At 38.1% G+C, this 15,010-nt stretch overlaps 1 long non-coding RNA gene across 2 annotated transcripts; it reads left to right on the top strand.

The window, feature by feature from the left end:
* The first annotated feature begins 2,116 nt into the window (after positions 1-2,116).
* LOC115923033 lies at positions 2,117-13,636 on the top strand. Of its 2 annotated transcripts, none has more exons than XR_004063731.1 (2): positions 2,117-2,155; positions 13,538-13,636. It is a non-coding gene; the product is annotated as an uncharacterized LOC115923033 (long non-coding RNA). The 2 variants fall into 2 exon arrangements; XR_004063732.1 differs by lacking the exon at positions 2,117-2,155 and adding an exon at positions 13,109-13,481.
* The last annotated feature ends 1,374 nt before the right edge of the window (positions 13,637-15,010 follow it).

The following is a 15,010-nucleotide window of genomic DNA, read 5'->3' as shown; positions in this document are numbered from 1 at the left end:
CGCCCTATAGTTATTTCAGAACATCTAGATTCTATGTATGTATGTAACGCTGTCTGTCTGTCTGTCTGTCTGTATTGATTTTGATAAGATATTTATGTTTTCGCTCAGTAAGATCATGGAATTCCCGGATAAGATTAACTGTAAAATAGTGCTGAACATAATTGGTGAAGCACTGTTTTTGTTATTTTTCGTATAGAAAAAAACATTGAGGGGTCGACCAAGATTTATGCCCGCATGTTGTATATTACATCATTTTATTTCTTTAGCAGCCATTGCCCTCAGAGTTTCCCTAACTGAAAACAACGCAGCCTTTGAGTAAACAAAGATATAATATTGCAGATAAATCAATTAGGTCTTTTATAAATTCAACTCCTTAAAGTTCGAAATAAAGACTTACTTTCGTTTAAAAACATTGAGGGGTCGACCTTGATTTTATGCCCGCATGTTGTATATTGCATCATTTTATTTCTTTAGCATCCATTGCCTTTAGTGTTCCTCTAACTGAAAAACGCAGCCTTTGAGTAAACAAAGAGGTTGTACTTCAGAGAAATTAATTTGGTCTTTTATCAATTCAACTCCTTTAATAAAGTTCGAAATCAAGACTTACTTTCCTTATTAAAGTTGGGAATTGTGATTTATTTTTATTTTCTGTTTTCCCAGTGGGGTCATAAGTCTTCTACCATTTTTAATTCATGAATCTCAACAAATTTTCTCTCTCTCTCTATCTCCCTCTGTGTGTGTCTGGCTGTGTGTCTGTGTGTCTATCTGTCTCTCACTCTGTCTCTCTTTCTCTCTCTTTCCTCTTTAAATAAATATATCATGCATTAAAATAAAGGGTATCTGATTTGCTTTTCTGCAGCTCTTTTATACTGTAAGATCTGTAAACGCTTTGAGAGGGCCTTCGGTCCTGAAAAGCGCTATATAAGAACGAACTATTATTATTATTGACCAATGCTGTTCCCCCCGCTGTTTAACCGCAGTGCATTGTTTCAAAACCAAAATAAATCATCGATGCTTAAAGCCTTCATTGTGAAGCACGGATTTCTATTACCTTTGTGAAGGTATGGTGTAAAATAAAAATCTGTTTCTAACTTGCACGGATCACAAATTACGTGTATGGGAATAAGAAGCGTGTGTCACGTGTTATGACAAAACACAGCCAAATTGCGACAAAAGATGGTTCGCGCGTCTACGCGTGCAGCGTCGCTTTTTCAATGCGAGAACGCGGGCCGATAACAGGAATAATAATAAACCAAATAAAGTAACGAATTTAACAAACAATAGTTATTGTGACAGCGGAACTGATAAGAAGTAATTATGACAATTGTTACAATAGTTTGGGATGACCACGCTGTCTCACTTCGAACAAAGACCCCATGGAGAGACTCTGAATAAATAAACCAGGCATACGCATCTGTGACGTGCACAATTATTACTTACAAAGAAGATCGAGTTCTATAAAGATGAGCTTTCTCTTTCTTCATGACAATTTGGAAGAATATCATGGTAGAAATGTCTGCTGATAAGAACTGCTCTTCAATTTCACTCGTATTCGAAATACGACGAAGAAGTTTCGACAGTGCATGTAGTCCCATGTACCCATTTTGTGTTTGATTTTCAGTGTTTTCCAGGAAGAATTACTCAGTTGTTCATCGCTTTGATCATTCGAAAAGCCTCGCAGTCGGCCCATACACCAATGCTTGTATTTAGCCTATTGTATACAAACCTTTCTCAATTAATTCCAGACTGGTTCGTTTAAAATCTAATCAAATGACCAGTACGCACCTTTCTCTGAAACCTCCCTTTCTCTATCTCTCAACTTGTTCTGATCGTTTATTATAAAAGATAGAAGATTTATGAGTAATCCAAAAATTAGACCTAATCTGTTTCTGAAGACGGTTAAAGCATAAAAGCAAAATTGTTGTCCATGGTGTTAAGTTGTTACAATTTATTATTGCAGACTATAGAATTAGGTAACTCTTTTATTTTTCTCATAAAGCAGCGTCATTATGTAACATAAACAAAGAGAGACGGCCAGAGAGAGAGAGAGGGGGGGGGGGGGGGAGAGTGTGTGCGCGTTTGTGAGTATGTGCGTTGAGAGAGAAAAAGACAGAGAGACAGAGAGAGAGAGAGAGAGAAAGAGAGAGAGAGAGAAGTGAGAGCTTTGAAGATCAAAACCCTACAGATTTACTTTTTTCAGTCCAGTTCATTATTTTACACAGTTTTTGTTCCACTCAGAAAGTGTTGTTTGCAAACAGAAACCCTACAAAATCGAGCCAAGGCGATCTGCAACAGATGGCTATTATGAACGACTACTTTCCTCTTTATTCAGAATAAGAGCCCCATTTACTATCCACTACAATACAATAACCTAGGTCTAAACAAAAGTCAGCTTAAAGATGCGTGTGGAGATTTTTTCTTTTTTTTCTTCAAAATAGATGTTCAACAGTTTAATACTGCTGTTTAATTTGTTACACTTTTGTCTAGTGCTACAGAATTGCCAAAGACAGGGATCCGGACTCGACTAGCACTTGTACACAATATTTTATTTCATTTGTATATAACATACTTTGTAAAACAATGTTTATCTTATGTGTAATGTTATTTATCTTGTGTTATATTGTAATATTTTATGTAATCATGATTGATACATTATGTTTTACTTGTTATTATATTTGTTGTTAATAAACTCAAACTCAAACTCAAACAGACCGCAGCCCCTGCCTCCATCTGAAGTGAAGCCCCATCCAGCTGAAACCAACAAAAAAAAATTAAAAAATGAAGTGTCCAACGTGTGGAACGTAATCAATATCACATCTTGGATACGCCACTACTTCACGTGTGTACATGTAGGTTTATTTTTTGTCTTCGAATGATAATTGAATAAAATTGTCAGTCGGGGAAGTTGACGTTGTTTCCAGAAAGAAATACCAAATCAATCATTTTTTAAACTTTTTTGGGGAGAAGTAAATGGATTGATCAGACGCTTACCAATATGCTCTATAAGAAGGGAAACCCCAATGTTAACTATTTTTTCACCCGAAGAATCCAAAGTGTTTTGAATTGATGCAAAGTTCATATTATTGCGAAATGAAAACCTTACTGATCAAATATAACAAATTCTCTCTTTAAAATATGTTTGGGCCCGCAGTAATCACCTCTCAAAAAAAAAAATTGAGATCCAGATTTTCTGCCTTCAGCGGTCCTCCGTATAGAGCGTCAAGATTCGTGACGTCACATGCGACCCACAGCTAGCCACACAATTGTATTTAACGCCTTCCCTTTATATCTATATGATTTTTCAGCAAATTATTCGTGTTTTTCAAGAGGAAATCTTTCCATCCATATATTATTTGTCCATAATTATCAGTTGTTGTGAATTTTCTTCGGGTGACGACTTTAAAGAAAATGAACTCCGCTTTTAATGTCTTCAAAAAGTAGATCATTAATATGGAACTGCTAACGGAGACTGGTCTTTAAGAAAATGGGAATCCTTGACTCCCGAAAGAGAGAGAGAGAGAGAGAGAGAGAGAGAGAGAGAGAGAGAAAGAAAGAGAGAGAAAAGAGAGTTGGGTATAGAAAGAATGATAACGCAGGTACCGTTAACTTTCCAATCCTTGCAACAACCATTCCCGATTCCCAGAAGAGCACCTCCAAATTTTTCTTGGACGCGTTGGAGGAAATTCGATTTGCCAGCAAGACAAAGAAACAAACTAAACACATTGAAGCACCGATCATGTAACTGCCCCTCTGCTTTTTATGTTCCGATCTATATCCAACTGCTCAAGATTTGTTCCAAAGATGTCGCTCAAACTTCCTGGTGGGTTTCTTGGGAAATCAGTGACGATTAAATCGGTATTTACACGTTTTTGTTCCATCTTGTGTAGAGAGGGGAGAAGAGGTTATCCAAAGAGCGCATCCAATTTTAAAGTTGATTCAGTACAATAATATGGAAATGTACGATAAGAAATATATATAATTGGTTTCTAGTGCCTGTACTGGATTGATAAATCGCTATTTCTTTAAATTGTATTTCATTTTATTGTAGAGGGAGAGGGTGTTAAAGATGGGGGTACAGGTGGGCGCTACCTCTGCCTACCCACCCCCCCCCCCCCATTCGCCGTGAAAATAAAAGAGGAATTCGATATATCTCGAAAAAGTTTGAAACCCAATTTTTCCTAGGCATGCTTTAAGGGTCTTTCATTCAATCTGTCTTATAATGGATCTGATCAATTTTCTGAATTAAAAAGGAAAGAATCTATTTTAGTTGATAAAATACCCTATATCTACGTAAAATGTAAAGCTATTTCAAAACGTGTATCATTAAGATATAAGAATGGCATGGCAAACTGACAAAAGATTTAAAGCAATTAGGAGAATGAAAGAGCAATGTAAGAAGAATAGAATGGGAAATACATGAAAAAATCATAATAAAGGCCCATTGACGAATAGGTGAAAATGGCACGTTAATTATTATACATCATAATATCGACAGATGTTGCTCACAATAGAACTACCAAAGCATATCCAATTCAAAATGCCAATACAGCCAGTATTGTTATTTCAAAGTGACATTATGATTTTTTGGTTCAGCGCAGGTTCAAGCTATTTCTTTGTCAAAACCGGATCAGCAGCAGTTCTTTCCTATTTCTTTATCGATTTCTTTGTTGATATTTTTAGATTTAAGCTGGCTCCTTTCCAGCTTTGTTCGTCTTTCTGAGAGGTGGTCTAAACACGCACAAAAGGGCTTCACCAAACAACAACAGAGTCATGTTATTATGTAGCTTTCCCGCCAGTCGCCTTTTGTATATTTTTTTTATCTGCACATGAGTCGAAAAAAAAACTTCGCAGCGCAGTGCAGTGGCGAGCAAGCGCACAATGTGCGTTCTTTGTGCGATGGTTTCGAATTTACACAAAGAACATTCCTGGGATTATGCACAAAGAACGCGTAACATGAAAATGTTCGAAGAAGCCACGGTTTGACTGCGGGTAACATAGCGGTAGGGAAAATGTACATGTCTTGGCGGTGAGTTGCTATGGTAACGAAGGTTGACGTAATGTTTGGATGTGGGAGTCCCTTGTTCGGAGAAAGATTTTGTGGAGGTGAAGGATTTATGAGATGGGTTATAGTGTCGGAAGAGTGGGAATAAGAAGAAGAAGATGGTGGATGGGGGTTATAAAAATGATTTATTTCCGGCAAATAGAGGGTAAAATCGAAACAAAAATAGAGCGATAAGTAAGACCCAGTGAAGAGCATAAATATTGAAGAGAGGTGGGGTGGGGCGGTGAAGAAAAGGTATCAATGGCGAAAGTGGAGAGATGAAGTATAGAATTAGAATTCCCTATACCCCTGTCCACACACAACATTTTCCGTGACTAATCATGATTAGCTATACCGTTTCGCGATAGTGATACCGTTTCGCGATAGTTTTACGACCAAAATTGTAGGTGTGGACGCTCACTAACGATACGTCGTATAACGAAACTAGTCTAACGAAACGCAGGTTTGGGCATCGTTTCGAACTGAAACTCAATAAAGAATCACGCCTAATCACGGAAATGTTGTGTGTGGACAGGGGACCCCCTGGGGGAGTGTAACTAGTGTAACTAACTGGGCGGGGCTTAACGTGACCTCGAGCGAAATGAGACCAGACCTCTTATCACTATCGCGAAACTCTATAAAGAATCACGGAAAATGTTGTGTGTGGACAGGGGGCATTTTATACGATGATTCTTTAGTGACGACGTTTCTTGTGTGTGGACATCCTGGAATTTACACGATGATTCTTTATACGACGTATCGTTATAGAGTTTCGCGATAAATTGTTTTGTGTGTGGACACGCTGTATTTCTGAACAAAAGTGATTCCAAAAGATAGATGGAAAATATACCGCCAATAATCTCCAAACTATGTAATGCAGTGCAATCATATTATCTTCACGAAGTTAAGTCTACGCCGACTATAGAAGCAGATCCAAAGATACCCCCCCCCCCGCCCCTGCCCGTCGCCCCCGCCCGCCAAAACTATTTACCCTCCTCAGGGAAATGTGAGATTTTGTTTTGTTTTGTCAGAATTAGTTTAGACTTGATAATGGAAATGGAAAAGGTGGTGATCATCTAATTATCTTTTTTTGTTTAATTGCTTTTGAGAGAAATCTACGACAAAACATTCTAGTGCCCCTCCCTCAGCAATGAATGCGTAATCCACCCCTAGTCTGAAACGCCCTTGGAATTTATGTTTACATTTTAATAGGGGCGCGTGCCATGCCACGCTCGCGACTTCTGTGCCTTTATCTTGTTTCAACAGACCACTGCAGGGTTAGGTGTCCCAAAACACTTGACACCGGGTCACAATGTTGAAGGGTTTGCTTAAATCTACAGATGTTCGCCTTCAAGATGCCCTAGTGTCCTTTAGCATGTATTTGATGTCTACTGTAGGATTGTATTAGCTTTGTAGGTCGGGTCAGATTAATAAATCGGCCGTCAAATAGTCACGAAAAGTTTGTAATGTTTTGCCGTTAGGATCAATGCAGGGAAGCGGACGAATCGTATTTTGAAAGAGATTGAGAAAGAAGTAGAATTGAAAGTCGTAAATGTTCTAAGGGGAGACGTGCTAAAGCCCCCCCCCCCCCCCGCACAAAAAAATCTCGATTTAAAATGCATTCAACGAGGCACATGAATAACACGATTACAAGAACCACAGTCCCCGTAAGCCCATGTAAGTTCCCAAAATGCCCGCAAAAATATATAAAAGTTATGTTTCTATAACCGCGCCTGAACACATGGAGAAGGAAGAACTATACTTTTAGAACTTTTTTCTCTTTTAATGAAACCGATGGTTCTTCCAAATAAGTGCCATGCCATACTATCATCATCGCAGAGCAGGTGATATAAGACCATTAAATTATATTCCTACATATCCTAAAGCATTATGATGAGATGGACATTTATTGCATGCCATGGAAGTTAATAGCAATGGATAATTGTAACTTTCTCAAACCTGAATAAGATTTCTTTTACAACTCGGCCATCTGGCAATCAACAAAATTGATATTTTCATTTATGAATATGACAAAGGTAAAAAATGAATCAGTTAATATCCATTCTTCGAGATCTAATCTTCTTTCTTTCCTTTTATGACTTCATTAAATGTAAATGATTTTCTCCTTGTGATTAAAGGAGTCAAACAGGAGTCGCTAGCCCCCTCTAGACTCCCTAGACTAGACTTGGCATATGGTGGTATGCAATCTGCTCCACACTACCTTTTTAGGGGCAAGATGTTTATCTTTTGAAAAGACGGTGTTTATTCAAGTGATTTGAACGGTTCATGTCGACGCCATTATAGGTACGAACAAGTACAACCTGTTGGACCTTTGAAAGAATAATAGCCAAAATAAGCAGCGCCCGTGGCCTTCTCTCGTCGGAGACGCTCTCCCTTTAGAATATCGGAAAAGGGGTGGAACAAAAACTGCATCGCAATTTCTTACCAAAAGTTTATGCTTGCACAAGCCCGTTTGTGGAGCCTGCCCCTTGCTGAGTTCTCTTCTCATTAATATTTACTTTAGAGACGCTTTAAAAGAAATAAAAAGGAATAATCACACAATGGCCGACCTTCGAGATTTGCTTCGGACCAAAAGAAAAGTAATCGTTCCTTTTGTGTTTTCAAACAGCTGTTGCATGGTCTGTCAAAGAAGTGCATGACACGCGTGCACCGCGTACAAAGGTTTGACACACATAAAAAAGTTTTAATTCTTCTTTTAGTTTACCTGGCGAAGTGCCAGTAGTCAGGTAGACTACCTTGTCAACGTGGTCTCAATATTCAGACCGTTAAAGTAAAAAAGATCTGAATTTAATTAAAGTTAAAAACTTAAATCGGCCTACATTTCTTCTCGCTCGATATATAGTTCTGTTTTTTTATGTATTTATTGATTTTAGTCAAAACTGAAACAATAACAAAAAAAGGCAAATATGACAGTCTTTATGAAACCTGACAGCGTATTGAACGGTTCTAAATACTATTAGAGTAACACTTAAGACACGGCTATAGGCAAAGTTTTCCAAACTTATTCTTTCTATCCTTCCTTCAAATTATTCTTTCGGGCCATGTTAGATCTAATTCACTACATCTTTCTTTTCTTCTTTTGCAGTGGCGGATCTCTGATTATTTCACCAGAGGAACTTTGTGTGTCCTACAGCTCTGACGAACAACCAAACAAACCAAGCAACAAAAAAAAAAGAGAACAAAAGAAAACAAAAGACAACAAAACAGAAACAACACCAAAACAAAAAGAACAACAACAAAAACAAAGCAAAAACAAAACAAAAAGGGGGAAGGGCTGGGGACACACGCATGTATTAAATAAATGCATATTTCGGCTTGACTATATGCCCCTGCCCCCTCCCCCTCCCCCCCCCCCCGCCTCCCTACATACACACACAAACATCCCTCCCCCGAATCTCATCTGTCTTTAAAAGTGGGGTAACCTTTAATGTTCGCAATCATTCAATGCAAACCAAACTTATCAGTCTGTTAATATAAGACGCTACCAAAGTCTGACCACCAAGACTAACCCTCTTCAACCGAACAATAGGCATCGGAATGTGCCGGAACAGGTGCAGGTGCGTGCCGCGGTGTGTTCGCGTGTGCTTCCACGCTTCAGCGATCCCATTGTTTCGTCATGAAGAGCACGCGTCGGGCGATCAGCTGACCGATGAAGTGGCAAAGCAAAGACCAAATACTGATAAAACCATAAAACTGATAAGACATTTTCCGATACTGTTTGATATTCATTCCGTTCAATTACTCTGGATGAAAGAGTCATGATACTTCACGATCGATTCAATATTTGCTTTCTACATTTTTTTTTCTTTCAAGCATAGACTTCCTGTCTAGGACTGTTATTTGCTAATGTTTGCATTTTGGGGGAGGGTGGTAGCAGCTATGAAAAAAGTCAATATTAAAATACATGCAGAAGACTTCATAGACCCTTTACATACTGTAGTCAAATTTGAATACAAAACGTCTTCGCTGAAAGTGTCTCGTAATACGAATTATTGCATTCACCTGTTTGGGAAATTATTGTATTTCAATGCTTAGAATCCAAAAGGACGGGTTTACTTACACATCCAAATTTCATGCATACTGTTTGAAGAAAGGTTGTTCTTGAAAACCTGAAAGCTTGTCCGAGGTTTGCCCGACATAGTAACAAGTAATATATGTAGACTGGATTCCGAGTATCCAATATCAGGTAAATGGAACCACTCGTCACTAGGTCCCCAGGAGAGAAACATAGTTACATGACATTATTTATATATGTTAGTGAACCGGGATATTGCATGGATTACGTGTTGTTATGTCGGGCAGGCCAATCCGTTGACTGACCTTTTATGCAGTTTTAAATTCAGACTACTAGGCCTAAACAAAAATGTTGTATTGCCCTTTAGGTGCCAAAACATGGGTCAGTCGGTCAGAATTTTTACTTTTGTTATTAATACATTTTCTTTTTAACTCCCTTTTTGGGCTGATATTTCTCAGTTTTGAATCTTTAATACATTTCTTCTAAAAAAAACGGTAAAAAAACAGTCGGTCGCAAAGGGCAATACATTTTTTAGGCCTTAATAACAGATGTATTTAATAGCTCATCGCTGGATAAACGTGTATTCATTTGAAACATCTAAAACAAATGTCTATTTTGCTTCTTTGAGCAACCCATCTAGTCTTCAATCCAGTATCAAATTAAGCCAATTTTTATTCGAAATGAAACGGTGATACCAGGGCCAGTTTGTCGAAACCTTCGTAAATCACATAGAAACGCGTTTCCATGTGATGTCCACGAACTGAAATGTTATGACGTTCTCATGATACTGATACCCCCCCCCCCCCCCCCCCCCCCCCCACTCCTGGAACGGAGGGACCGCATTCACGTTTCCAAAATCTCCGGTAAAGGGGTACTTTTCACGCAACAAAGTCCGGCTCGTAGGTCGTAATCATTAGCTTTAAAGTTTAAACTTTGGAAGGTATCAAATTTAATCAAAGTGGGTCGAATTTGTCAAAGCGTTCACGTTCACTACCGTAGTACCATTTCTCTCATCTGAACAATGTTACCGAGTCCCCTTAAGGGTTGGTTCGCATTTTAAGAATAATTTCCCCCATCCACATTCTCACTCTCTCTATCTCTCACCCCTTCCCATCTCCCTCTCTATCTCCCATTTTCTCTTTCTCTCTCTCTCTCTCTCTCTCTATGCCTCTCATTCTCCCAAACTCTCTCTCTCTCTCTCTCTCTCTCTCTCTCTCTCTCTCTCTCTTCTTTTCTCTCTCACACACTCCTTTTTTGTTCTCTCTCCCCAGTATCTTTCTATATCCATCACTCCTCCATTCCCCCCTCCTCTCTCTCTCTCTCTCTCTCTCTCTCTCTCTATTTCTCCTCCCCTCCCCCTCTTTCCCTTCCTCCATTCCCCTCCCCTCTCTAACTCTCTATCCTGCTCTCTCTGACTTCAAGCGTATTCTTAAGTGTAATTGGGCGGTCCATATGATTGTATTCTAATTACGTATTTGCCTTTGGGTTCAGGCGATCAATATGATAATCATTGTTTTAGTTCGCTTCAGTGATAAAAATATATGATGGGTAAAAGATGCCAATCTCAGCTAGCGGCATGTTTATCGAGTGTTACCATAGACATACTACAAGCATTTTTGATGTGGATATTCTTGAGCACGATTGACCCCGCTCTTCTTTTGATCCAGTCTTAAAGGGAAGGTTGAGTTTTGGGAGAGATGAAAAATAATTCGTGAGCGTTAATATTGATATTCTGCAAGTGTGGAAGAGCATCAGATTAAAAATGTTCCTTGAAAAGCATGGCTCTTCAAATGCCTTGATTTTCTACATATGGCATGTAACAGCATAAAAATCGGGACGGATTTTTATGCCACATGTGTATTCCCATATAAATCTTTCTGTGAAAACAGTGCTTGTACCTTTACCAAGATATGGCTAAATTTCTTATCATTTTGATGATTCCAGAGACTTGCAGTACACACCAATAATTATTATGCTACATGATCGATTCCACACTGTTTCTTTAACAATGCAATCGCATGACCAGAACTCAACTTTATCTTCATATATACTCTTACCAAGTTTTTTATTTTTTAAAAGCGTATGAAAAATTGACTTATTCATATGTAAGTTTCTTGAGAATGTGACGTCTTAAAGCTTACATCTAAAAGTATTAAACAAAGGCCTTAATTCATCCGGTCTACCTTTCCTTCTTGAGTTACTAAAAACACAAAAATATCAAATTTACAAGGGGTATTAATAATTGAGTTGTTAACTGTATCATCCCGTCTCCTTCAGATATCTGTTTTGTGACGGCAAATAGTAAAAACTAGCACATTGAGTAGCAGTGATACAATCAATAAAATGTTTTTAAAATGTCATATCATACATAAATTTCACCTATACTAAAACAAATAATTTGCACCTTCTTGAGATGGCTTCAGTATCAAACCGGGAAGCCTCGGAACTGAAAAGTCATAAATCAAAAAAGAAGAAAGTATAATGAAACATTTTACTAAAATTTACAAAAATAAAAAAACAAAGAGGCAAGAAGAAAGAACAAGGAATTAGTATAATTCTCAGGTTAGGCTTGCTCTATTTCACAATTTGCATTAAAAGAAATATTGAAATTACAAATCATAAAGTTTGTAATACAAACAACATAGCTGTACCGCAATATCACTGGCGTAGCCTCATAATTCATGTGCCCCAAATCAAACTGCGCAAAGTAATACAAAGAGAAGAAAAAAGAAGGAAACGAAGATAAGGTAGAAAAAGTTAGGCATACTGGGAAGGAAACGTGAAAAAGAAGGTGACACAACCCTCTCTCACACCCACCCCACTTGATGTTCTGTTCTCTAACTCTTTGTTATACACTATAATTTAGATTTTTGTTAACCTCTGTCAAAAGAAAATTTAGAATGATCATGCATGTCTAACGGCCACGCCACGCCGTCTTCTATTATGATGAAATAATAGAATCGAGCTCCGAGTGAAATCAGGTTTTTGTATTGGTCCGCTAGCTATATGACTTTCACTCGGGGGTGGGTTAGTCTCAAATAGACCACTGTGTCAGTGTATGATATTATATTATTAAAATATAAAATACAAAGAGACAAATCCAGAAATAAAGTGCTTGGACACGATTTGAATTACGATGTCACTTGGTAATTATTTAATTAATATGAATGACAAATCTCATCCATCAAATCAAAATAATAGAAATAATACAATTTATATATAAATGTTGCAATAAATATAATTGCAAAGTATTCTTAAGAGTTAAAGAGCGACTTAATTCTTACTTAATTAGTTACAGTCTAATGGGGAAGGGGAAGGGATAGGTTAATGGAAATGAAGTTAGTAATTATGGCCACTTAGCTCGCTGATATTTCGATCGAGGACTTGACTTGGAACGGGATGCGACTGGGACGAACTTGGACGAGACTGGGAGGAACTTGACTTGGAGGAACTTGACTTGGCGGGAACAAAGCTGGACTTGACTTGGCGGGACTGGAGCTTGACGGGTACGGGAACGAAGCTGGACGTGACTTTATACTATGCTGGATACAGTTCTTTTATAGCGTGGAACACACACTTTCCCAAATGCCTTGAGCCGAAGTTGACATTGAGTTGACTTTAAAATACGGAAGGTGTATTTCAGAATTTCCTCAACCTCTCGAAGTGTCTACACTGTTACTCGCTGATATTTCTCCAAAGTCCAAATCTTGAAGTATGTTGTATACTCGATATTTGAAGCATTGATGATTATTAAAGATGTATTAGCAGGAGAAGGGTTTCGGATGAGGAGGTTCCAGGTGGGGGTTTCCAAGTGAGGGGGTTCCAAGTGAGGGGGTTCCAAGTGAGGATTTCATGCAGGGGATGGGGGTTTTATACCTAATTACATATTCACAATCTCGATTCTGAGATCTCCTCCTACAAAATATTCTTACCCTAAACTTAACTATTTCATTATTATTACTGTAGGTGACTGGGCGGGTATAATACTTGATGGACACTCAAACAGTGTTCCTAGACCATTAGTCCTAACATTCTAATTGGGCAAAAGTAAAAATAAGGGGAAGGAGTAGAAAATACAAATGCTCATTGGTCAGTTGTGGATATTCCTGCTACTACTTTCTTTGGTGACTCAGCTCCTTTACCAAGAAAACAAATGTTTTGTCTTCCAGCTCAAACTGGTATGCAGAGGGATAATTAATTTGCCTGTTTTCCCACTATTTGCCTGTTCATAATCAGTCAACACAAACACTGGTTGAATATGGGCTTTGTCTACTAACATCCTATTCTTGGAATCTTTGGACCAGTGGAAAATGACCAGGTATCATCTCACTGTAGTTCGCTGACCTCAGTTAGGAAGAAAGATGATGAAATAGGAGAGGGAAAGAGAAAGAGAGAGAGAGAGAGGTTATCGTCTCACTGTAGTTTGCTGACCTCCAGTCGAGAGGATGATGCAATAAAAGAGAGAGAGGGGTGGGGGTTACCTGGTTTAAAGGGAGATATCTCTACTTCGCTACATCTTCCCCTTGGCCACTTGAATGGCGACCTCGCCATTCCCCAAATATGGAATATAAAAAAACACACCACAATTTATCTCAGGACTAATAAGTACAATTGTCTTTCCTAGAAACTTAGGGTTTACCAAATGACATCTAAACTACTACTACAACACTCAATTGATGCCTACTGCGCTCATATACAAGATATGAAGGCAATAGCATAAAACACAATTATACTTTATGACCAAAGTATCCTAGTACACAAGTCATATCCTATTACATAACAACAGAGATTAAACTCCATCTCTAATTCTCTACAAATCCATCTACAAAAACGTCGGTGCAAACTTAAAATAAATCAAATGCATAGCTAGAATGCAAATAATTACACAAAATAATATCATGTCGGTATATCCTCAGATTCCCAAACAAATTTAAATCAAGCGATATTGTATCAAAGTACAATATATCATAGTATACATCATTTATGACTGTATCTATTAGTGCAAAGATACACAATGTATAATAAGAACTACATCTATTTTACTACTTCTTCCCTACCAATCAACCAAATGTCTCCAAAAAAACACAACTAAAACATCTTAACCTTCACATAAAATATAAGTGATTATCTCTATTTTATGTGAATGTTTCAATTCCTTGCAATCTAGAAAGCTTCATACTCTCTAACCTCAAACAAAACAATAATTTGTATGATTTCCTCACAAAGAAATCAGAGATAGAAGATGTGTCACTGTATGTGCACATTATAACAATAATACTATGGTGCAATTAATGCATGTGTGGAACTCATTGAGCCACAAACCATATACAAACAGCTAAGGGTGGAGTATCCCCACTCTTAAAAACAGGTTATTAGTACTTGTATCAATACTAAAGTATCAAAATCAATTGTCAAATTAAAATACAGAATGAGTGGCTTTCTCATCCATACCAAAGTTCATATTTACATTTCTTCTAACATCATGTAATCACACCTGGTCAATATTTTTCCTTACACTAAAAACTGGTGCAACCATGTCACGGGTTGCTGGCAGAGTTGATAACAGAAGCACCACTAACATCAACATCATACTCGCAATGATCTCAGTTGGTGTAAATAACAAAAATATAAATTTCACAAACACTAGCAACAGCAAAACATACATCATGGACCATCCATACTTGCTATTATTGATTGGCTGTACTATTTGGCTCTGGTAGTATGCTAGCCTATTTGGTGGGCGCGGGCATCTTTGCGATCGTCTCGGAGGACAATCTTCCTCAAACATGGAGGCGGCCTCTTGCTCCTCACCAGTTAGGGCGGGGCATGTATCGGGGGTAGGATCTTCCTCTTGGTCCTCTATATCAACTATATCACTGTTAGCATCACTGCTATCTTCACTAGCAGTGCTAACATGGTCATTATCGTTCTCT

Source organism: Strongylocentrotus purpuratus, unplaced genomic scaffold, assembly GCF_000002235.5.
Source record: "Strongylocentrotus purpuratus isolate Spur 01 unplaced genomic scaffold, Spur_5.0 spur5_scaffold_13, whole genome shotgun sequence".
Taxonomy (NCBI): domain Eukaryota; kingdom Metazoa; phylum Echinodermata; class Echinoidea; order Camarodonta; family Strongylocentrotidae; genus Strongylocentrotus; species Strongylocentrotus purpuratus.
This window is presented reverse-complemented; position numbering and strand designations above follow the sequence as displayed.